Below are 23949 nucleotides of genomic sequence, written 5' to 3'. Positions count from 1 at the left end.
GTAGAGTACAGTATAACAGTAGAGTACAGTATAACAGTAGATCACAGTATAACAGTAGAGTACAGTATAACAGTAGAGACAGTATAACAGTAGAGTACAGTAGATATACAGTAGTAGAGTACAGTATAACAGTAGAGTACAGTATAACAGTAGAGTACAGTATAACAGTAGAGTACAGTAGAGTACAGTAGTAGAGTACAGTAGAGTACAGTATAACAGTAGAGTACAGTATAACAGTAGAGTACAGTATAACAGTAGAGTACAGTAGAGAGTACAGTATAGTAGAGTACAGTATAACAGTAGAGTACAGTATAACAGTAGAGTACAGTAGAACAGTAGAGTACAGTATAACAGTAGAGTACAGTATAACAGTAGAGTACAGTATAACAGTAGAGAGTACAGTAGAGTACAGTATAACAGTAGAGTACAGTAGAGTACAGTAGTAGAGTACAGTAGATATACAGTAGAGTACAGTAGATATACAGTAGAGTACAGTATAACAGTAGAGTACAGTATAACAGTAGTGAGGTGTGCATTCTCTGCCATCACATCAGCAGCCAGATCAAAATACTGAGACAGAGAGTATAGTAGATATACAGTAGAGTACAGTAGAGTACAGTAGATATACAGTAGAGTACAGTATAACAGTAGAGTACAGTATAACAGTAGAGTACAGTATAACAGTAGAGTACAGTAGAGTACAGTATAACAGTAGTACAGTAGAGTAGAGTACAGTATAACAGTAGAGTACAGTATAACAGTAGAGTACAGTATAACAGTAGGTGAGGTGTGCATTCTCTGCCATCACATCAGCAGCCAGATCAAAATACTGAGACAGAGACAGAGAGTATAGTAGATATACAGTAGTAGAGTACAGTAGATACAGTAGAGTACAGTAGAGTACAGTATAACAGTAGAGTACAGTAGAGTACAGTATAACAGTAGAGTACAGTATAACAGTAGTAGTGAGGTGTAGCATTCTCTGCCATCACATCAGCAGCCAGATCAAAATACTGAGACAGAGACAGAGTATAGTAGATATACAGTAGTAGAGTACAGTAGATATACAGTAGAGTACAGTAGATATACAGTAGAGTACAGTATAACAGTAGAGTACAGTATAACAGTAGGTGAGGTGTGCATTCTCTGCCATCACATCAGCAGCCAGATCAAAATACTGAGACAGAGACAGAGTATAGTAGATATACAGTAGTAGAATACAGTAGAGTACATTAGAGTACAGTATAACAGTAGAGTACAGTATAACAGTATAATATATTAGACTACAGTATAATATAGTAGAGTACAGTATAATAGTATAATAGAGTACAGTACAGTATAATAGTATAATATAGTAGAGTGCAGTAGAGTATAGTATAATATAGTAGAGTACAGTATAACAGTATAATATATTAGACTACAGTATAATATAGTAGAGTACAGTATAATAGTATAATATATTAGACTACAGTATAATAGTATAATATAGTAGAGTACAGTATAGTATAATAGAGTAGAGATAGTATACTAGTATAATATAGTAGAGTACAGTATAATAGTATAATATATTAGACTACAGTATAATATAATATAGTAGAGTACAGTATAATAGTATAATATATTAGACTACAGTATAATAGTATAATATAGTAGAGTGCAGTAGAGTATAGTATAATATAGTAGAGTACAGTATAATAGTATAATATAGTAGAGTACAGTAGAGTATAGTATAATATAGTAGAGTACAGTATAATAGTATAATAGAGTAGAGATAGTATACTAGTATAATATAGTAGAGTACAGTATAATAGTATAATATAGTAGTGTACAGTAGAGTATAGTATAATAAAGTAGAGTACAGTATAATAGTATAATATAGTAGAGTACAGTAGAGTATAGTATAATTAAGTAAAGTACAGTATAATAGTATAATAGTATAATATAGTAGAATACAGTATAATAGTATAATAGAGTAGAGTACAGTATACTAGTATAATATAGTAGAGTACAGTATAATAGTATAATAGAGTAGAGGTAGTATACTAGTATAATATAGTAGAGTACAGTAGAGTATAGTATAATATAGTAGAGCACAGTAGAGTATAGTATAATATAGTAGAGTACAGTAGAGTATAGTATAATATGGTAGAGTATAGTATAGTAGAGTACAGTAGAGTGTAGTATAATATAGTAGAGTACAGTAGAGTATAGTATAATATAGTAGAGTACAGTATAATAGTACAATAGAGTAGAGTACAGTATAATAATAGTAGTAGAGTAATAGAGTAGTATAATAGAGTAGAGTGCAGTAGAGTATAGTATAATATAGTAGAGTAGAGTATAATAGTATAATAGAGAAGAGTACAGTATAGTATAATATAGTAGAGTACAGTATAATAGAGTAGAGTATAGTAGAGTATAGTATAATATAGTAGAGTACAGTATAATAGTATAATAGAGTAGAGTACAGTATAGTATAATATAGTAGAGTACTGTATAATAGAGTAGAGTACAGTAGAGTATAGTATAATATAGTAGAGTACTGTATAATAGTATAATAGAGTAGAGTGCAGTAGAGTATAGTATAATAGAGAGTAGAGTGCAGTAGAGTATAGTATAATAGAGTAGAGTACAGTAGAGTATAGTATAATAGAGTAGAGTGCAGTAGAGTATAGTATAATATAGTAGAGTACTGTATAATAGTATAATATACTATAGTACTGTAGAATAACCTACCTCATATTTGCAGTATAGTATAATATAGTACTGTATAATAGTATAATAGAGTACAGTAGAGTATAGTATAATATAGTAGAATACCCTACCTCATATTTGCAGTATAGTATAATATAGTACTATATAATAGTATAATAGAGTAGAGTACAGTAGAGTATAGTATAATATAGTAGAATACCCTACCTCATATTTGCAGTATAGTATAATATAGTACTGTATAATAGTATAATAGAGTACAGTAGAGTATAGTATAATATAGTACTGTATAATAGTATAATAGAGTAGAGTATAGTATAATATAGTACTGTATAATAGTATAATAGAGTAGAGTATAGTATAATATAGTACTGTATAATAGTATAATAGAGTAGAGTATAGTATAATATAGTACTGTATAATAGTATAATAGAGTACAGTAGAGTATAGTATAATATAGTAGAATACCCTACCTCATATTTGCAGTATAGTATAATATAGTACTGTATAATAGTATAATAGAGTAGAGTACAGTAGAGTATAGTATAATATAGTACTGTATAATAGTATAATAGAGTAGAGTACAGTAGAGTATAATATAATATAGTAGAATACCCTACCTCATATTTGCAGTATAGTATAATATAGTACTGTATAATAGTATAATAGAGTAGAGTAGAATATAGTATAATATAGTAGAATACCCTACCTCATATTTGCAGTATAGTATAATATAGTACTGTATAATAGTATAATAGAGTAGAGTACAGTAGAGTATAGTATAATATAGTAGAATACCCTACCTCATATTTGCAGTATAGTATAATATAGTACTGTATAATAGTATAATAGAGTAGAGTACAGTAGAGTATAATATAGTAGAATACCCTACCTCATATTTGCAGTATAGTATAATATAGTACTGTATAATAGTATAATAGAGTAGAGTACAGTAGAGTATAATATAGTAGAATACCCTACCTCATATTTGCAGTATAGTAGCAGCAGGTTTCCGAAGGTGACCGGGGGGAAGGGGATCTGCTGCAGGAGGAAGGCCAGTTTCTCAAAACCCTCCGATGGCTTCTTATTCATGTTCATCAGGGCCTGGTTGTGGAGTGTCACTGGATCCAGCTCCTACAAGACAACAGACATGTGGAAATAACTATTTGTTCTTTAACTAACTTGCCTAGTTAAATACAGGATCAAATAAAACCAATTTAAATGGATATTTCATTGTCCATTGGTTAGAAGGAGAATGTCTACACACACACACACACACACACACACACACACACACACACACACACACACACACACACACACACACACACACACACACACACACACACACACACACACACACACACACACACACACACACACACACACACAACAGCTTTCTGTCTGACAGAGTGCTCCCCTGGTCCCCTGATCCCGTTGGACAGTAACCCCAAACCCCCCCTGACAAGGTACAAATCTGTCGTTCTGCCCCTGAACAGGCAGTTAACCCACTGTTCCCAGGCCGTCAAAAATAAGAATATGTTCTTAACTGACTTGCCTGGTTAAATAAAGGTAAAATAAAAAATAAAAATAATAGATGGTCACTAGAGGGCAGCACCCACTGAGCCACAGATAGAGATGTACCTTACAGCATTCACTGTCTCCAACCTACATGAGTGGTAAGGGCTGACACACACACACACACACACACACACACACACACACACACACACACACACACACACACACACACACACACACACACACACACACACACACACACACACACATCACACACACAGACACAGCACACACACACACACAGACAGACACACAGTACCTCCAGACTGATCTGACAGGAGGCATGTCAGTCAAGGCCTCCTGAGCTGCATCAGCCAGCAGACAGACAGACAGACAGACAGACAGACAGACAGACAGACAGACAGACAGACAGACAGACAGACAGACAGACAGACAGACAGACAGACAGACAGACAGACAGACAGACAGAAAGAAACAGAGAAAAAGGACAGTAGATAAGTTTTAAAAAAAATTGAAATAAAAGTAACAAGAAATTAAAGAGCAGCAGTAAAATAACAATAGCGAGGCTATATAATGTGCGGGGGCACCGGTTAGTCGAGGTAGTCGAATTGAGGTGATATGTACATGTAGGTAGAGTTAAAGTGACTACGCATAGATTATAAACAGAGAGTACCAGCCTGGTATACTATGAGAACGGACAGTTTTTCAGCTGGTAATTTCTGACAGCCTGGTCACAGTACACCCCTGGACAGAATGCTAGTCTATCACAGTACACCCCCTGGACAGAATGCTAGTCTATCACAGTACACCCCTGGACAGAATGCTAGTCTATCACAGTACACCCCCTGGACAGAATGCTAGTCTATCACAGTACACCCCCTGGACAGAATGCTAGTCTATCACAGTACACCCCCTGGACAGAATGCTAGTCTATCACAGTACACCCCTGGACAGAATGCTAGTCTATCACAGTACACCCCCTGGACAGAATGCTAGTCTATCACAGTACACACCCTGGACAGAATGCTAGTCTATCACAGTACACCCCTGGACAGAATGCTAGTCTATCACAGTACACCCCTGGACAGAATGATAGTCTATCACAGTACACCCCTGGACAGTACACCCTCTTAATGCTGAGAGTCAAGCAGAAAGTCAACCAGGTCCCATTTTTACAGTTTTGTTACTAGACTCACAGTACACCCCTGGACAAAATTGAACTCCCAACCCCCCTCCAATCTCAGGGCGGATACCCCTAACCACAAGGCTGCTGAATGTACTCACAGTTTTGAGCTGGTATTCTATAGCAGCCTTGAGGTTGAATCCTTCTATGAGGGCGGTCTCATGTAGGATCAGGGTGTTCCCAACACTCCTCACGTCAATGCCCTCTGTCGTCATGCCAACGCTCAGCTCTGGACAGAATGACGTAGAACACAGCACAGCACAGAGAGACACAGGATGGTCAGGGGAAAACATGGATGAGAAGGAGGGTCACTAAGGGAAAACCCCAACAGAGTGATCAGGTATCTAACCAAACAGGTGTGCTGTCATTTTAAAGCCGACCTGGATGTTCTCTGATCCCCTCTCGATGATCTCTCCCATGAAGTTGAGGGCCTGACCATACTGTTTCATACTGTAGTAGCACAGACCTATGTTGTAGGACAGTTCTGAGACAGGAGGGAGGAGAGAGAGGCAGGGAGAGGAGGAGGGAATTAGGGTTTGAGGGAGATAGGGAGGGGGGAGGGAGAGAGGGAGGGAGAGGCAGAGAAACAGGGGAGAGGAGAGAGAGAGAGAGGAGGTGAGAATTAGAGGGGAGGAATTAGGGGAGGATGAGGAAGGAGGGTCACTAAGGGAAAACCCCAACAGAGTGGAGAGAGGGAGGGAGAGGAGGAGAGAATTAGGGGGAGAGGAGAGAGAGGGAGGGAGAGGAGGAGAGAATTAGGGGGAGAGGAGAGAGAGGGAGGGAGAGGAGGAGAGAATTAGGGGGAGAGGAGAGAGGGAGGGAGAGGAGGAGAGAATTAGGGGGGGAGGAGAGGAGAGAGAGGGAGAGAGAGGAGGTGAGAATTAGAGGGGAGAGGAGAGAGGGAGGGAGAGGAGGGAGAGAATTAGGGGAGAGGAGAGAGAGGGACGGAGGGAGAGGAGGATAGAATTACGGGGGAGAAGAGAGAGGGAGGAAGAGGAGGAGAGAATTAGGGGTGAGAGGAGAGAGAGGGAGGGAAAGGAGGAGAGAATTAGGGGGAGAGGAGAGAGAGGGAGGGAGAGGAGGAGAGAATTAGGGGGAAGAAGAGAGAGATTCAGCAAATGCAAGAGACTTTTAGGACAGGCAAAAGGTTAGACGTTTTCCTCTGTGTGCATGCAGTTACCTGGTTGGTAGCCCAGCACCTGCATGGCAGACATGAACTTCTTGCAAGCCTCCTCGTACTCCCCCTCCTTGTAGAGTAGACAGCCCATGTCCACGTCATAGTCTGGGTCGTCCTGGGGAAGCTGCTCTACCAGTGTCTGACAGGGAGAGGGTTCATAAAGGGCTTATAAGAGGTCATAAAGGGTTATAGGGAGTCATAAGGGCATATTAGTTGAGGACATTTGTTATAAGGGGTCACAAGGGTTTCTAAATGGATCAAAAACACTAACTAAGCAGTTATAAGAGGTTATAATAATAATAATAATAATAATATATGCCATTTAGCAGACGCTTTTATCCAAAGCGACTTACAGTCATGTGTGCATACATTCTACGTATGGGTTCTCCTCGAACCCACTACCCTGGCGTTACAAGCGCCATGCTCTACCAACTGAACTACAGAAGGACCACCCATACCTATATTAGGTTATCCTGACCTCATGACATACAGTAATGACATACAGTAACTACCAGGTTATATTAGGTTATATTAGGTTCTCCTGACATACAGTAACTACCAGGTTATATTAGGTTCTCCTGACCTCATGACATACAGTAACTACCAGGTTATATTAGGTTCTCCTGATCTCATGACATACAGTAACTACCAGGTTATATTAGGTTCTCCTGACCTCATGACATACAGTAACTACCATGTTATATTAGGTTCTCCTGATCTCATGACATACAGTAACTACCAGGTTATATTAGGTTCTCCTGATCTCATGACATACAGTAACTACCAGATTATATTAGGTTCTCCGGACCTCATGACATACAGTAACTACCAGGTTATATTAGGTTCTCCTGACATACAGTAACTACCAGGTTATATTAGGTTCTCCTGACCTCATGACATACAGTAACTACCAGGTTATATTAGGTTCTCCTGATCTCATGACATACAGTAACTACCAGGTTATATTAGGTTCTCCTGACCTCATGACATACAGTAACTACCAGGTTATATTAGGTTCTCCTGACATACAGTAACTACCAGGTTATATTAGGTTCTCCTGACCTCATGACATACAGTAACTACCAGGTTATATTAGGTTCTCCTGACCTCATGACATACAGTAACTACCAGGTTATATTAGGTTCTCCTGATCTCATGACATACAGTAACTACCAGGTTATATTAGGTTCTCCTGACCTCATGACATACAGTAACTACCAGGTTATATTAGGTTCTCCTGACATACAGTAACTACCAGGTTATATTAGGTTCTCCTGACCTCATGACATACAGTAACTACCAGGTTATATTAGGTTCTCCTGACCTCATGACATACAGTAACTACCAGGTTATATTAGGTTCTCCTGATCTCATGACATACAGTAACTACCAGGTTATATTAGGTTCTCCTGACCTCATGACATACAGTAACTACCAGGTTATATTAGGTTCTCCTGACATACAGTAACTACCAGGTTATATTAGGTTCTCCTGACCTCATGACATACAGTAACTACCAGGTTATATTAGGTTCTCCTGATCTCATGACATACAGTAACTACCAGGTTATATTAGGTTCTCCTGACTCTCATGACATACAGTAACTACCAGGTTATATTAGGTTCTCCTGACCTCATGACATACAGTAACTACCAGGTTATATTAGGTTCTCCTGACCTCATGACATACAGTAACTACCAGGTTATATTAGGTTCTCCTGACCTCATGACATACAGTAACTACCAGGTTATATTAGGTTCTCTGACCTCATGACATACAGTAACTACCAGGTTATATTAGGTTCTCCTGACCTCATGACATACAGTAACTACCAGGTTATATTAGGTTCTCCTGACATACAGTAACTACCAGGTTATATTAGGTTCTCCTGACCTCATGACATACAGTAACTACCAGGTTATATTAGGTTCTCCTGACCTCATGACATACAGTAACTACCAGGTTATATTAGGTTCTCCTGACCTCATGACATACAGTAACTACCAGGTTATATTAGGTTCTCCTGACCTCATGACATACAGTAACTACCAGGTTATATTAGGTTCTCCTGACCTCATGACATACAGTAACTACCAGGTTATATTAGGTTCTCCTGATCTCATGACATACAGTAACTACCAGGTTATATTAGGTTCTCTGATCTCATGACATCTCATTAACTACCAGGTTATATTAGGTTCTCCTGACATACAGTAACTACCAGGTTATATTAGGTTCTCCTGACCTCATGACATACAGTAACTAACTACCAGGTTATATTAGGTTCTCCTGACCTCATGACATACAGTAACTACCAGGTTATATTAGGTTCTCCTGACCTCATGACATACAGTAACTACCAGGTTATATTAGGTTCTCCTGATCTCATGACATACAGTAGCTACCAGGTTATATTAGGTTCTCCTGACATACAGTAACTACCAGGTTATATTAGGTTCTCCTGACCTCATGACATACAGTAACTAACTACCAGGTTATATTAGGTTCTCCTGACCTCATGACATACAGTAACTACCAGGTACATGATTCTGGTCTTTAGTTCTGGTTCTAGTTCTGGTTCTAGTTCCAGTTCTGGTTTAGTTATGTTCTAGTTCTGGTTAAGGTATGGTTCTAGTTAAGTTCTGTTCAATTTCTGGTTAAGTTATGGTTCTAGTTCTGGTTTAGTTCTGGTTCTAGTCAATGGTTCTAGTCAATGGCTCTAGTCATAGGTCTAGTCATAGGTCTAGTCATAGGTCTAGTTCAGGTTCTAGTCATGGTTTTAGTCATGGTTCTAGTCATGGTTCAATTGATGTTCTAGTCATGGTTCTAGTTCTAGTCATTGTTCTAGTTCAGGTTCAAGTCATGGTTCTAGTTCTGGTTCTAGTCATGGTTCAATTGATGTTCTAGTCATGGTTCTAGTTCTAGTTCAGGTTCTAGTTCTGGTTCTAGTCATGGTTCTAGTCATGGTTCTAGTTCTGGTGCTAATTATGGTTCTAGTTATGGCCAAGTCCAGTATATGTCCAATACTAGTCTCTACTAACCTTCGCTCCAGAGTACTCCTCTTCTCCGTATTTGATGGATGCCTGCAGTTTGATCATCTGTGGGAGAGATGGACAGAACATGGGTCAGAAGAGAGAATATGGTTGAAGAACAGAATTATATCTCAGGGTGGTAAGATAACTCTACCTGGTAGTAAACATTATAACTCTACCTGGATGTAAACATTATAACTCTACCTGGTAGTAAACATTATAACTCTACCTGGTAGTAAACATTATAACTCTACCTGGTAGTAAACATTATAACTCTACCTGGTAGTAAACATTATAACTCTACCTGGTAGTAAACATTATAACTCTACCTGGTAGTAAACATTATAACTCTACCTGGTAGTAAACATTATAACTCTACCTGGTAGTAAACATTATAACTCTACCTGGTAGTAAACATTATAACTCTACCTGGTGGGGCTGGTAGTAAACATTATGACTCTACCTGGTAGTAAACATTATAACTCTACCTGGTAGTAAACATTATAACTCTACCTGGTAGTAAACATTATAACTCTACCTGGTAGTAAACATTATAACTCTACCTGGTAGTAAACATTATAACTCTACCTGGTAGTAAACATTATAACTCTGCCTGGTAGTAAACATTATAACTCTACCTGGATGTAAACATTATAACTCTACCTGGTAGTAAACATTATAACTCTACCTGGTAGTAAACATTATAACTCTACCTGGTAGTAAACATTATAACTCTACCTGGTGGGGCTGGTAGTAAACATTATGACTCTACCTGGTAGTAAACATTATAACTCTACCTGGTAGTAAACATTATAACTCTACCTGGTAGTAAACATTATAACTCTACCTGGTGGGGCTGGTAGTAAACATTATGACTCTACCTGGTAGTAAACATTATAACTCTACCTGGTAGTAAACATTATAACTCTACCTGGTAGTAAACATTATAACTCTACCTGGTAGTAAACATTATAACTCTACCTGGTAGTAAACATTATAACTCTACCTGGTAGTAAACATTATAACTCTACCTGGTAGTAAACATTATAACTCTGCCTGGTAGTAAACATTATAACTCTACCTGGTAGTAAACATTATAACTCTACCTGGTAGTAAACATTATAACTCTACCTGGTAGTAAACATTATAACTCTACCTGGTGGGGCTGGTAGTAAACATTATGACTCTACCTGGTAGTAAACATTATAACTCTACCTGGTAGTAAACATTATAACTCTACCTGGTGGTAAACATTATAACTCTACCTGGTAGTAAACATTATAACTCTACCTGGTAGTAAACATTATAACTCTGCCTGGTAGTAAACATTATAACTCTACCTGGTAGTAAACATTATAACTCTACCTGGTAGTAAACATTATAACTCTACCTGGTGGGGCTGGTAGTAAACATTATGACTCTACCTGGTAGTAAACATTATAACTCTACCTGGTAGTAAACATTATAACTCTACCTGGTAGTAAACATTATAACTATACCTGGTAGTAAACATTATAACTCTGCCTGGTAGTAAACATTATAACTCTATCTGGTAGTAAACATTATAACTCTACCTGGTAGTAAACATTATAACTCTACCTGGTAGTAAACATTATAACTCTACCTGGTAGTAAACATTATAACTCTACCTGGTAGTAAACATTATAACTCTACCTGGTAGTAAACATTATGACTCTACCTGGTAGTAAACATTATAACTCTACCTGGTAGTAAACATTATAACTCTACCTGGTGGTAAACATTATAACTCTACCTGGTAGTAAACATTATAACTCTACCTGGTAGTAAACATTATAACTCTGCCTGGTAGTAAACATTATAACTCTACCTGGTAGTAAACATTATAACTCTACCTGGTAGTAAACATTATAACTCTACCTGGTGGGGCTGGTAGTAAACATTATGACTCTACCTGGTAGTAAACATTATAACTCTACCTGGTAGTAAACATTATAACTCTACCTGGTAGTAAACATTATAACTATACCTGGTAGTAAACATTATAACTCTGCCTGGTAGTAAACATTATAACTCTATCTGGTAGTAAACATTATAACTCTACCTGGTAGTAAACATTATAACTCTACCTGGTAGTAAACATTATAACTCTACCTGGTAGTAAACATTATAACTCTACCTGGTAGTAAACATTATGACTCTATCTGGTAGTAAACATTATAACTCTACCTGGTAGTAAACATTATAACTCTACCTGGTAGTAAACATTATAACTCTACCTGGTGGGGCAGGAGAGGTTCCGGATCAAAACAGTCCAAAACTGAGAGGTTCTGGGTCCTGTTGTGGCAGGATCCGGCTCAAATGAAGCACTGATTCTACCTCTACCTTGGTATTATAACTTGATGTAGGAAGTGTACCTTGGTGTGGCTGGTAGGGTTGTCCAATAGAAAGGTAGCCTTCATGGCCTCGGGGTAGGCACAGGCCCCGTACAGAGACTGGGCGTAATACAGCCTGTACTCCTCCACCTCGGGGTGTAGCTGGGTCAGCTGCTCATAGCACTCTGCTGCGTTGGTGAAGTCCTGCATGTGGTAGTAGCAGTAGCCTAGCAGAGACAGGGCTGCCCGTGACTGGGAGGAGGAGGAGAAGGTAGAGGAGGAGGAGAATAAGAAGATTACGGACTCCATTCAATCCATATCGCCCAAGTTCAGCACTATATGGCGATTGACATTTAAAGGTAATGTTCCCGCATTCCATGAGATTGCAGTCACGGTAAACGCTGCATATATTGTCTATAGGTAATTGAAAATTACCTTTAAAATTTAAAGAACGCTATAGCGATTAACTTTGCAGATACGGATTGAATCGAGCCCTAGATGTATTGTCCAATGAAATAGTCTGAGGGACAGTCTGTTTGTGCTATCATCACAAGCTATCATGACAAGTCACTCATTAGCAAGCTAAACATTGGCTTGCCGGTGACAGCAATGGAGTTGGCAATAGCACAAACTGATCTGGGAGCAGGCTATAGAAGGAGACGATAGATCTGGGGCCAGGCTATTGGAGACAACAGACCTGGGACCAGGCTATAGAAGGAGACAACAGACCTGGGACCAGGCTATAGAAGGAGTCAACAGACCTGGGACCAGGCTATAGAAGGAGACAACAGACCTGGGACCAGGCTATAGAAGGAGACAACAGACCTGGGACCAGGTTATAGAAGGAGGCAACAGACCTGGGACCAGGCTATAGAAGGAGAAAACAGATCTGAGACCAGGCTATAGAAGGAGACAACAGATCTGAGACCAGGCTATAGAAGGAGACAACAGATCTGGGACCAGGCTATAGAAGGAGACAACAGACCTGGGACCAGGTTATAGAAGGAGACAACAGATCTGAGACCAGGCTATAGAAGGAGACAAATCAAATCAAATCAAATCAAATGTTATTTGTCACATACACATGGTTAGCAGATGTTAATGCGAGTGTAGCGAAATGCTTGTGCTTCTAGTTCCGACAATGCAGTGATAACCAACAAGTAATCTAACTAACAATTCCAAAACTACAGTCTTATACACAGTGTAAGGGGATAAGGAATATGTACATAAGGATATATGAATGGTGATGGTACAGAGCAGCATACAGTAGATGGTATCGAGTACAGTATATACATATGAGATGAGTGTGTAGACAAAGTAAACAAAGTGGCATAGTTAAAGTGGCTAGTGATACATGTGTTACATAAGGATGCAGTCGATGTTGTAAGTACAGTATATACATATGTATATGAGATGAATAATGTAGGGTAAGTAACATTATATAAGGTAGCATTGTTTAAAGTGGCTAGTGATATATTTACATCATTTCCCATCAATTCCCATTATTAAAATGGCTGGAGTTGGGTCAGTGTCAATGACAGTGTGTTGGCAGCAGCCACTCAATGTTAGTGGTGGCTATTTAACAGTCTGATGGCCTTGAGATAGAAGCTGTTTTTCAGTCTCTCGGTCCCAGCTTTGATGCACCTGTACTGACCTCGCCTTCTGGATGATAGCGGGGTGAACAGGCAGTGGTTCGGTGGTTGATGTCCTTGATGATCTTTATGGCCTTCCTGTAACAACGGGTGGTGTAGGTGTCCTGGAGGGCAGGTAGTTTGCCCCCGGTGATGCGTTGTGCAGTCCTCACTACCCTCTGGAGAGCCTTACGGTTGAGGGCGGAGCAGTTGCCGTACCAGGCGGTGATACAGCCCTGCCAGGATGCTCTCGATTGTGCATCTGTAGAAGTTTGTGAGTGCTTTTGGTGACAAGCAGATTTCTTCAGCCTCCTGAGGTTGAATAGGCGCTGCTGCGCCTTCTTCACGACGCTGTCAGTGTGAGGACCAATTCAGTTTGTCTGTGATGTGTATGCCGAGGAACTTAAAACTAGACCCTCTCCACTACTGTTCCATCGATGTGGATAGGGGTGTTCCCTCTGCTGTTTCCTGAAGTCCACAATCATCTCCTTAGTTTTGTTGACGTTGAGTGTGAGGTTATTTTCCTGACACCACACTCCAAGGGCCCTCACCTCCTCCCTGTAGGCCGTCTGTCGTTGTTGGTAATCAAGCCTACCACTGTTGTGTCGTCCGCAAACTTGATGATTGAGTTGGAGGCGTGCGTGGCAGATCGTGGGTGAACAGGGAGTACAGGAGAGGGCTCAGAACGCACCCTTGTGGGGCCCCCGTGTTGAGGATCAGCGGGGAGGAGATGTTGTTGCCTACCCTCACCACCTGGGGGCGGCCCGTCAGGAAGTCCAGTACCCAGTTGCACAGGGCGGACAACAGATCTGAGACCAGGCTATAGAAGGAGACAACAGATCTGAGACCAGGCTATAGAAGGAGACAACAGATCTGAGACCAGGCTATAGAAGGAGACAACAGACCTGGGACCAGGCTATAGAAGGAGAAAACAGATCTGGGACCAGGCTATAGGAGACAACAGACCTGGGACCAGGCTATAGAAGGAGAAAACAGATCTGAGACCAGGCTATAGAAGGAGAAAACAAATCTGGGACCAGGCTATAGAAGGAGACAACAGACCTGGGACCAGGTTATAGAAGGAGACAACAGACCTGGGACCAGGCTATAGAAGGAGACAACAGATCTGAGACCAGGCTATAGAAGGAGAAAACAGATCTGAGACCAGGCTATAGAAGGAGACAACAGACCTGGGACCAGGCTATAGAAGGAGACAACTGATCTGAGACCAGGCTATAGAAGGAGAAAACAGATCTGAGACCAGGCTATAGAAGGAGAAAACAGATCTGGGACCAGGTTATAGAAGGAGAAAACAGATCTGAGACTAGGCTATAGAAGGAGACAACAGATCTGGGACCAGGTTATAGAAGGAGGCAACAGACCTGGGACCAGGCTATAGAAGGAGAAAACAGATCTGAGACCAGGCTATAGAAGGAGACAACAGACCTGGGACCAGGCTATAGAAGGAGAAAACAGATCTGGGACCAGGTTATAGAAGGAGGCAACAGACCTGGGACCAGGCTATAGAAGGAGAAAACAGATCTGAGACCAGGCTATAGAAGGAGACAACAGATCTGAGACCAGGCTATAGAAGGAGACAACAGATCTGGGACCAGGCTATAGAAGGAGACAACAGACCTGGGACCAGGTTATAGAAGGAGACAACAGATCTGAGACCAGGCTATAGAAGGAGACAAATCAAATCAAATCAAATCAAATGTTATTTGTCACATACACATGGTTAGCAGATGTTAATGCGAGTGTAGCGAAATGCTTGTGCTTCTAGTTCCGACAATGCAGTGATAACCAACAAGTAATCTAACTAACAATTCCAAAACTACAGTCTTATACACAGTGTAAGGGGATAAGGAATATGTACATAAGGATATATGAATGAGTGATGGTACAGAGCAGCATACAGTAGATGGTATCGAGTACAGTATATACATATGAGATGAGTGTGTAGACAAAGTAAACAAAGTGGCATAGTTAAAGTGGCTAGTGATACATGTGTTACATAAGGATGCAGTCGATGTTGTAGAGTACAGTATATACATATGTATATGAGATGAATAATGTAGGGTAAGTAACATTATATAAGGTAGCATTGTTTAAAGTGGCTAGTGATATATTTACATCATTTCCCATCAATTCCCATTATTAAAATGGCTGGAGTTGGGTCAGTGTCAATGACAGTGTGTTGGCAGCAGCCACTCAATGTTAGTGGTGGCTATTTAACAGTCTGATGGCCTTGAGATAGAAGCTGTTTTTCAGTCTCTCGGTCCCAGCTTTGATGCACCTGTACTGACCTCGCCTTCTGGATGATAGCGGGGTGAACAGGCAGTGGTTCGGGTGGTTGATGTCCTTGATGATCTTTATGGCCTTCCTGTAACAACGGGTGGTGTAGGTGTCCTGGAGGGCAGGTAGTTTGCCCCCAGTGATGCGTTGTGCAGTCCTCACTACCCTCTGGAGAGCCTTTTGTTGAGGGCGGACAGTTGGTACCAGGCGGTGATACAGCCCGCCAGGATGCTCTCGATTGTGCATCTGTAGAAGTTTGTGAGTGCTTTTGGTGACAAGCCGAATTTCTTCAGCCTCCTGAGGTTGAATAGGCGCTGCTGCGCCTTCTTCACGACGCTGTCAGTGTGAGTGGACCAATTCAGTTTGTCTGTGATGTGTATGCCGAGGAACTTAAAACTAGCTACCCTGGGACTACTGTTCCATCGATGTGGATAGGGGGTGTTCCCCTCTGCTGTTTCCTGAAGTCCACAATCATCTCCTTAGTTTTGTTGACGTTGAGTGTGAGGTTATTTTCCTGACACCACACTCCAAGGGCCCTCACCTCCTCCCTGTAGGCCGTCTCGTCGTTGTTGGTAATCAAGCCTACCACTGTTGTGTCGTCCGCAAACTTGATGATTGAGTTGGAGGCGTGCGTGGCCACGCAGTCGTGGGTGAACAGGGAGTACAGGAGAGGGCTCAGAACGCACCCTTGTGGGGCCCCCGTGTTGAGGATCAGCGGGGAGGAGATGTTGTTGCCTACCCTCACCACCTGGGGGCGGCCCGTCAGGAAGTCCAGTACCCAGTTGCACAGGGCGGACAACAGATCTGAGACCAGGCTATAGAAGGAGACAACAGATCTGAGACCAGGCTATAGAAGGAGACAACAGATCTGAGACCAGGCTATAGAAGGAGACAACAGACCTGGGACCAGGCTATAGAAGGAGAAAACAGATCTGGGACCAGGCTATAGGAGACAACAGACCTGGGACCAGGCTATAGAAGGAGAAAACAGATCTGAGACCAGGCTATAGAAGGAGAAAACAAATCTGGGACCAGGCTATAGAAGGAGACAACAGACCTGGGACCAGGTTATAGAAGGAGACAACAGACCTGGGACCAGGCTATAGAAGGAGACAACAGATCTGAGACCAGGCTATAGAAGGAGAAAACAGATCTGAGACCAGGCTATAGAAGGAGACAACAGACCTGGGACCAGGCTATAGAAGGAGACAACTGATCTGAGACCAGGCTATAGAAGGAGAAAACAGATCTGAGACCAGGCTATAGAAGGAGAAAACAGATCTGGGACCAGGTTATAGAAGGAGAAAACAGATCTGAGACTAGGCTATAGAAGGAGACAACAGATCTGGGACCAGGTTATAGAAGGAGGCAACAGACCTGGGACCAGGCTATAGAAGGAGAAAACAGATCTGAGACCAGGCTATAGAAGGAGACAACAGACCTGGGACCAGGCTATAGAAGGAGAAAACAGATCTGGGACCAGGCTATAGGAGACAACAGACCTGGGACCAGGCTATAGAAGGAGAAAACAGATCTGAGACCAGCCTATAGAAGGAGAAAACAGATCTGGGACCAGGCTATAGAAGGAGACAACAGACCTGGGACCAGGCTATAGAAGGAGAAAACAGATCTGAGACCAGGCTATAGGAGGAGACAACAGATCTGGGAGCACACACACACACACACACACACACACACACACACACACACACACACACACACACACACACACACACACACACACACACACACACACACACACACACACACACACACACACTCACTACCTTCATCTGTTTCTGCAGTTCATTGCTGAGGATGTGGACAGCCTCTCCATACCGCCCATCTTTGATCTATAGGAGAACAGAGTTAGCAGCTAGTTATAAAATAATAAATTAGCTATCTAGCTAGCTATGTTGTCACACACTAGGCTATAGCATGAGTCTTGAAATTGAAGGGTCTGTCAGGCTAGCTTAATCAAAGTTAGCTAGCCTGCTATAGCCCCAATTTGTGACATTCGTATTGTGACGTTAGCTAGCTTGAATTCGCTAAATAATCAACACGATAACTTGATAAAATACCACAAGTTAAAATAACCCGTTTCATTATCAGCTAGCTTGCTATCATGGCAAGCGTTGGTATCCATGGTATGTAAACGTTAGCTATGCAAGCGACCAACTTCTCACCATTTTGTAGACAGTGGCGGTGTATTCGCCGTCTTTAATCGTTGTCAGTGTCATGATTTTTGCCGCTAAATCTACAGTTCTCAAAGGTAAGACTATTTTCACGCGAAAAACGATTTCCGATTTACCAATAATCCCAATTAGTGCACCATGTTTAGGCGTTATTTACTTTTCTACACGTTCAACGCACAGGAAGTGTTACTTAGCAACCGTACAGGAAACGGAAACCCCCGACGTCGAATAATTTTAAAACAACCAATGAGGAGCGTCTGTTATGAGGTATTACCATAGAGATTGACAGAGACCTTTAGTGGCCAAAAGGCTGTTTTAGTATGAGCAGCACCATTGAAGGCTTCCACCATTCTTCTGCCATTTTAAAGTAGTCAAGTGGGTGGGGATTCCTATGGGTTGTAGCACAGACTATTCATTATATTGACCAGAATTTAAAGTGGCTGATCTAACAATGAAAATAAATGTGTTAAAGGCAGTGGGAGGAGGCAAGATCAGGTAGAACCATTCTAGACAATGAGAGGGCAGATTTGTGTGTGAATAACAGGCACAACTTCGATATAATGTGTTTTTTTCCCCCTCAAAGTTATCTGGATGTCACATGACCCTTTTATGTCAGTACACTCGTAACAACCTAAGCCTTAGGAAACTTATATTCCATCAAATAAACCACACATAAAGATGAGTCCTCTATCTATTTCTGTGTGTAGGACACTTTTCCTGCAAAGAACATTTTCCAATTTTCTAATAAATGGAAAACACCAGTTGATGAGATTTAATGCTGCCCACCCCTTCCGTATCATGACAAGGTATGTTGAGATATATATATATATATATATATAATTAAAAGCTCTATAGAAGTTTTAATACATTATTATTATTATTATTATTATTATTAGGTTGTGGTGGACTGTCATAATCACTGTAGTTAGTATACAAACTAAAAGTGTGCATACTTCCACCTGGAGGGTGTTGTCTGAACAGGTATAAAGACAAGGTTGGTGATTTACTGCCCCCTGGAGGGTGTTGTCTGAACAGGTATAAAGACAAGGTTGGTGATTTACTGCCCCCTGAAGGGTGTTGTCTGAACAGGTATAAAGACAAGGTTGGTACTTTACTGCCCCCTGGAGGGTGTTGTCTGAACAGGTATAAAGACAAGGTTGGTGATTTTACTGCCCCCTGGAGGGTGTTGTCTGAACAGGTATAAAGACAAGGTTGGTGATTTTACTGCCCCCTGGAGGGTGTTGTCTGAACAGGTATAAAGACAAGGTTGGTGATTTTACTGCCCCCTGGAGGGTGTTGTCTGAACAGGTATAAAGACAAGGTTGGTGATTTTACTGCCCCCTGGAGGGTGTTGTCTGAGGGTGTTGTCTGAGGGTGTTGTCTGAGGGTGTAAAGACAAGGTTGGTGATTTACTGCCCCCTGGAGTGTGTCTGTTGTCTCTATGGTATGTACCTGCTTCAGGCAAGGCATGTGTATGAACAGCTGGCTTCTGAAGAAGCCACCCAAGGATACACCTCAGGGAAAGCTTTTAATTTCCTGATGATTATACAGGTACAAATCATAGACCCATAGGACTAACTGGAACTGAGTCTGAATGTAACCCACCTTCCACAATATCATTAAAACACGTATCCTCAGACTACCATACGTGTATTTGATTGAACAATTACACAATAAAATATATTATCCTCTGATTGGGCCCAGTCTATGTGGATTGCACTCACAGTAACAACAGTTCTACATCTATACTATTGACAGGTCACTCACAGTAACAACAGTTCTACATCTATACTATTGACAGGTCACTCACAGTAACAACAGTTCTACATCTATACTATTGACAGGTCACTCACAGTAACAACAGGCTTACATCTATACTATTGACAGGTCACTCACAGTAACAACAGTTCTACATCTATACTATTGACAGGTCACTCACAGTAACAACAGTTCTACATCTATACTATTGACAGGTCACTCACAGTAACAACAGTTCTACATCTATACTATTGACAGGTCACTCACAGTAACAACAGTTCTACATCTATACTATTGACAGGTCACTCACAGTAACAACAGGCCTACATCTATACTACTGACAGGTCACTCACAGTAACAACAGTTCTACATCTATACTACTGACAGGTCACTCACAGTAACAACAGTTCTACATCTATACTACTGACAGGTCACTCACAGTAACAACAGGCTTACATCTATACTATTGACAGGTCACTCACAGTAACAACAGGCTTACATCTATACTATTGACAGGTCACTCACAGTAACAACAGGCTTACATCTATACTATTGACAGGTCACTCACAGTAACAACAGTTCTACATCTATACTATTGACAGGTCACTCACAGTAACAACAGTTCTACATCTATACTATTGACAGGTCACTCACAGTAACAACAGTTCTACATCTATACTACTGACAGGTCACTCACAGTAACAACAGTTCTACATCTATACTACTGACAGGTCACTCACAGTAACAACAGTTCTACATCTATACTACTGACAGGTCACTCACAGTAACAACAGGCTTACATCTATACTACTGACAGGTCACTCACAGTAACAACAGGCTTACATCTATACTACTGACAGGTCACTCACAGTAACAACAGGCCTACATCTATACTACTGACAGGTCACTCACAGTAACAACAGTTCTACATCTATACTATTGACAGGTCACTCACAGTAACAACAGTTCTACATCTATACTATTGACAGGTCACTCACAGTAACAACAGGCCCACATCTATACTACTGACAGGTCACTCACAGTAACAACAGGCCTACATCTATACTACTGACAGGTCACTCACAGTAACAACAGTTCTACATCTATACTATTGACAGGTCACTCACAGTAACAACAGTTCTACATCTATACAACCAACATCCCAAATGGGACAAAGTTCATCAGAGAAACAGTGATGTCAGTGTAGATCAGTGAGATCTATACTACTGAGGCAGATATCAATTAAATGAGGGTTTAAATCAAATCAACTACAAAGATCATTTGTCACGTGCAGGTCACTCAATACAACAGGTGTAGTAGACCACTACAGTGAAATGCTGAATACAACAGGTGTAGTAGACCCTTACAGTGAAATGCTGAATAACAACAGGTGTAGTAGACCTCACTCACAGTGAAATGCTGAATACAACAGGTGTAGTAGACCTTACAGTGAAATGCTGAATACAACAGGTGTAGTAGACCTTACAGTGAAATGCTGAATACAACAGGTGTAGTAGACCTTACAGTGAAATGCTGAATACAACAGGTGTAGTAGATCAAATCAAAGAAATTTGCTGCGCCAACAGGTGTAATTCAACAGGTGTAGTAGACCTTACAGTGAAATGCTGAATACAACAGGTGTAGTAGACCTTACAGTGAAATGCTGAATACAACAGGTGTAGTAGACCTTACAGTGAAATGCTGAATACAACAGGTGTAGTAGACCTTACAGTGAAATGCTGAATACAACAGACCTTACAGTGAAATGCTGAATACAACAGGTGTAGTAGACCTTACAGTGAAATGCTGAATACAACAGGTGTAGTAGACCTTACAGTGAAATGCTGAATACAACAGACCTTACAGTGAAATGCTGAATACAACAGGTGTAGTAGACCTTACAGTGAAATGCTGAATACAACAGACCTTACAGTGAAATGCTGAATACAACAGGTGTAGTAGACCTTACAGTGAAATGCTGAATACAACAGGTGTAGTAGACCTTACAGTGAAATGCTGAATACAACAGGTGTAGTAGACCTTACAGTGAAATGCTGAATACAACAGGTGTAGTAGACCTTACAGTGAAATGCTGAATACAACAGGTGTAGTAGACCTTACAGTGAAATGCTGAATACAACAGGTGTAGTAGACCTTACAGTGAAATGCTGAATACAACAGGTGTAGTAGACCTTACAGTGAAAATGCTGAATACAACAGGTGTAGTAGACCTTACAGTGAAATGCTGAATACAACAGGTGTAGTAGACCTTACAGTGAAATGCTGAATACAACAGGTGTAGTAGACCTTACAGTGAAATGCTGAATACAACAGGTGTAGTAGACCTTACAGTGAAATGCTGAATACAACAGGTGTAGTAGACCTTACAGTGAAATGCTGAATACAACAGGTGTAGTAGACCTTACAGTGAAATGCTGAATACAACAGGTGTAGTAGACCTTGCAGTGAAATGCTTACTTAACAGGCTCTAACCAACAGTGCAAAAAAAAGGTATTAGGTGAACAATAGGTAAGTAAAGAAATAAAACAACAGTAAAAAGACAGGCTATATACAGTAGCGAGGCTACATACAGACACCAGGCTGATTGAGGTAGTACAGTGCCTTGCGAAAGTATTCGGCCCTGTCAGGACCCGGTTACGAACCCAGGTCTCTGGAGTGAGAAACAGTCACTTAACCAACTGAGCCACGAATAGTCGGCAGAACCCAGAAGATGAGGCAGACACAGCAGTACTTGAGACGGTGTATTTAATGAAGTAAAAAGTGAAGTCCTTCAGGAAAACATGTAACTCCACAACCTCAAAAGGAATTCCACAAGAACAAAGGTAATCCTCCAAGACAAAAAGGTAAATCCACAAGGTGGAAGGTAAAGCACAAAAAGCCTCAAAAGATACTCAAAAACAAACAAACAAGAACAAAAAAAAACAGAATTCCACAAGAGAGTCCACCAGGATCAATAAGAGTTCACAGAGTACTAGGGCTGGGTGCTAACATACAAACACAGAGCAAAGGACTGAGGAAAACAAAGGGTTTAAATACAATCAGGGGAAACGAGGCACAGGTGCAAATAATAATGGGGATCAAGGGAAAACAAAAGGTCAAAAGGCACAATGGGGGCATCTAGTGACCAAAAACCGGAACAACCCTGGCCAAATCCTGACAATTTCAAACTTTTTTAACAAATCAAAAACTGAAAAATTGGAGCGTGCAAAATTATTCAGCCCCCTTAAGTTAATACTTTGTAGCGCCACCTTTTGCTGCGATTACAGCTGTAAGTCGCTTGGGGTATGTCTCTATCAGTTTTGCACATCGAGAGACTGAAATTTTTCCCATTCCTCCTTGCAAAACAGCTCGAGCTCAGTGAGGTTGGATGGAGAACATTTGTGAACAGCAGTTTTCAGTTCTTTCCACAGATTCTCGATTGGATTCAGGTCTGGATTTTGACTTGGCCATTCTAACACCTGGATATGTTTATTTTTGAACCATTCCATTGTAGATTTTGCTTTATGTTTTGGATCATTGTCTTGTTGGAAGACAAATCTCCGTCTCAGTCTCAGGTCTTTTGCAAACTCCATCAGGGTTTCTTCCAGAATGGTCCTGTATTTGGCTCCATACATCTTCCCATCAATTTTAACCATCTTCCCTGTCCCTGCTGAAGAAAAGCAGGCCCAAACCATGATGCTGCCACCACCATGTTTGACAGTGGGGATGGTGTGTTCAGGGTGATGAGCTGTGTTGCTTTTACGCCAAACATAACATTTTGCATTGTTGCCAAAAAGTTCAATTTTGGTTTCATCTGACCAGAGCACCTTCTTCCACATTTGGTGTGTCTCCCAGGTGGCTTGTGGCAAACTTTAAACAACACTTTTTATGGATATCTTTAAGAAATGGCTTTCTTCTTGCCACTCTTCCATAAAGGCCAGATTTGTGCAATATATGACTGATTGTTGTCCTATGGACAGAGTCTCCCACCTCAGGTGTAGATCTCTGCAGTTCATCCAGAGTGATCATGGGCCTCTTGGCTGCATCTCTGATCAGTCTTCTCCTTG

The 23949-nt window shown here is 40.9% G+C and overlaps 1 pseudogene; it reads right to left on the bottom strand.

Moving 5' to 3' along the window:
- The window catches only part of LOC124018609, a 45138-nt pseudogene extending 26815 nt beyond the window's left edge, over positions 1-18323 (bottom strand).
- Positions 18324-23949: the final 5626 nt, after the last annotated feature.

The sequence above is a fragment of the Oncorhynchus gorbuscha genome, unplaced genomic scaffold (assembly GCF_021184085.1).
Source record: "Oncorhynchus gorbuscha isolate QuinsamMale2020 ecotype Even-year unplaced genomic scaffold, OgorEven_v1.0 Un_scaffold_551, whole genome shotgun sequence".
NCBI classification, from domain to species: domain Eukaryota; kingdom Metazoa; phylum Chordata; class Actinopteri; order Salmoniformes; family Salmonidae; genus Oncorhynchus; species Oncorhynchus gorbuscha.
This window is presented reverse-complemented; position numbering and strand designations above follow the sequence as displayed.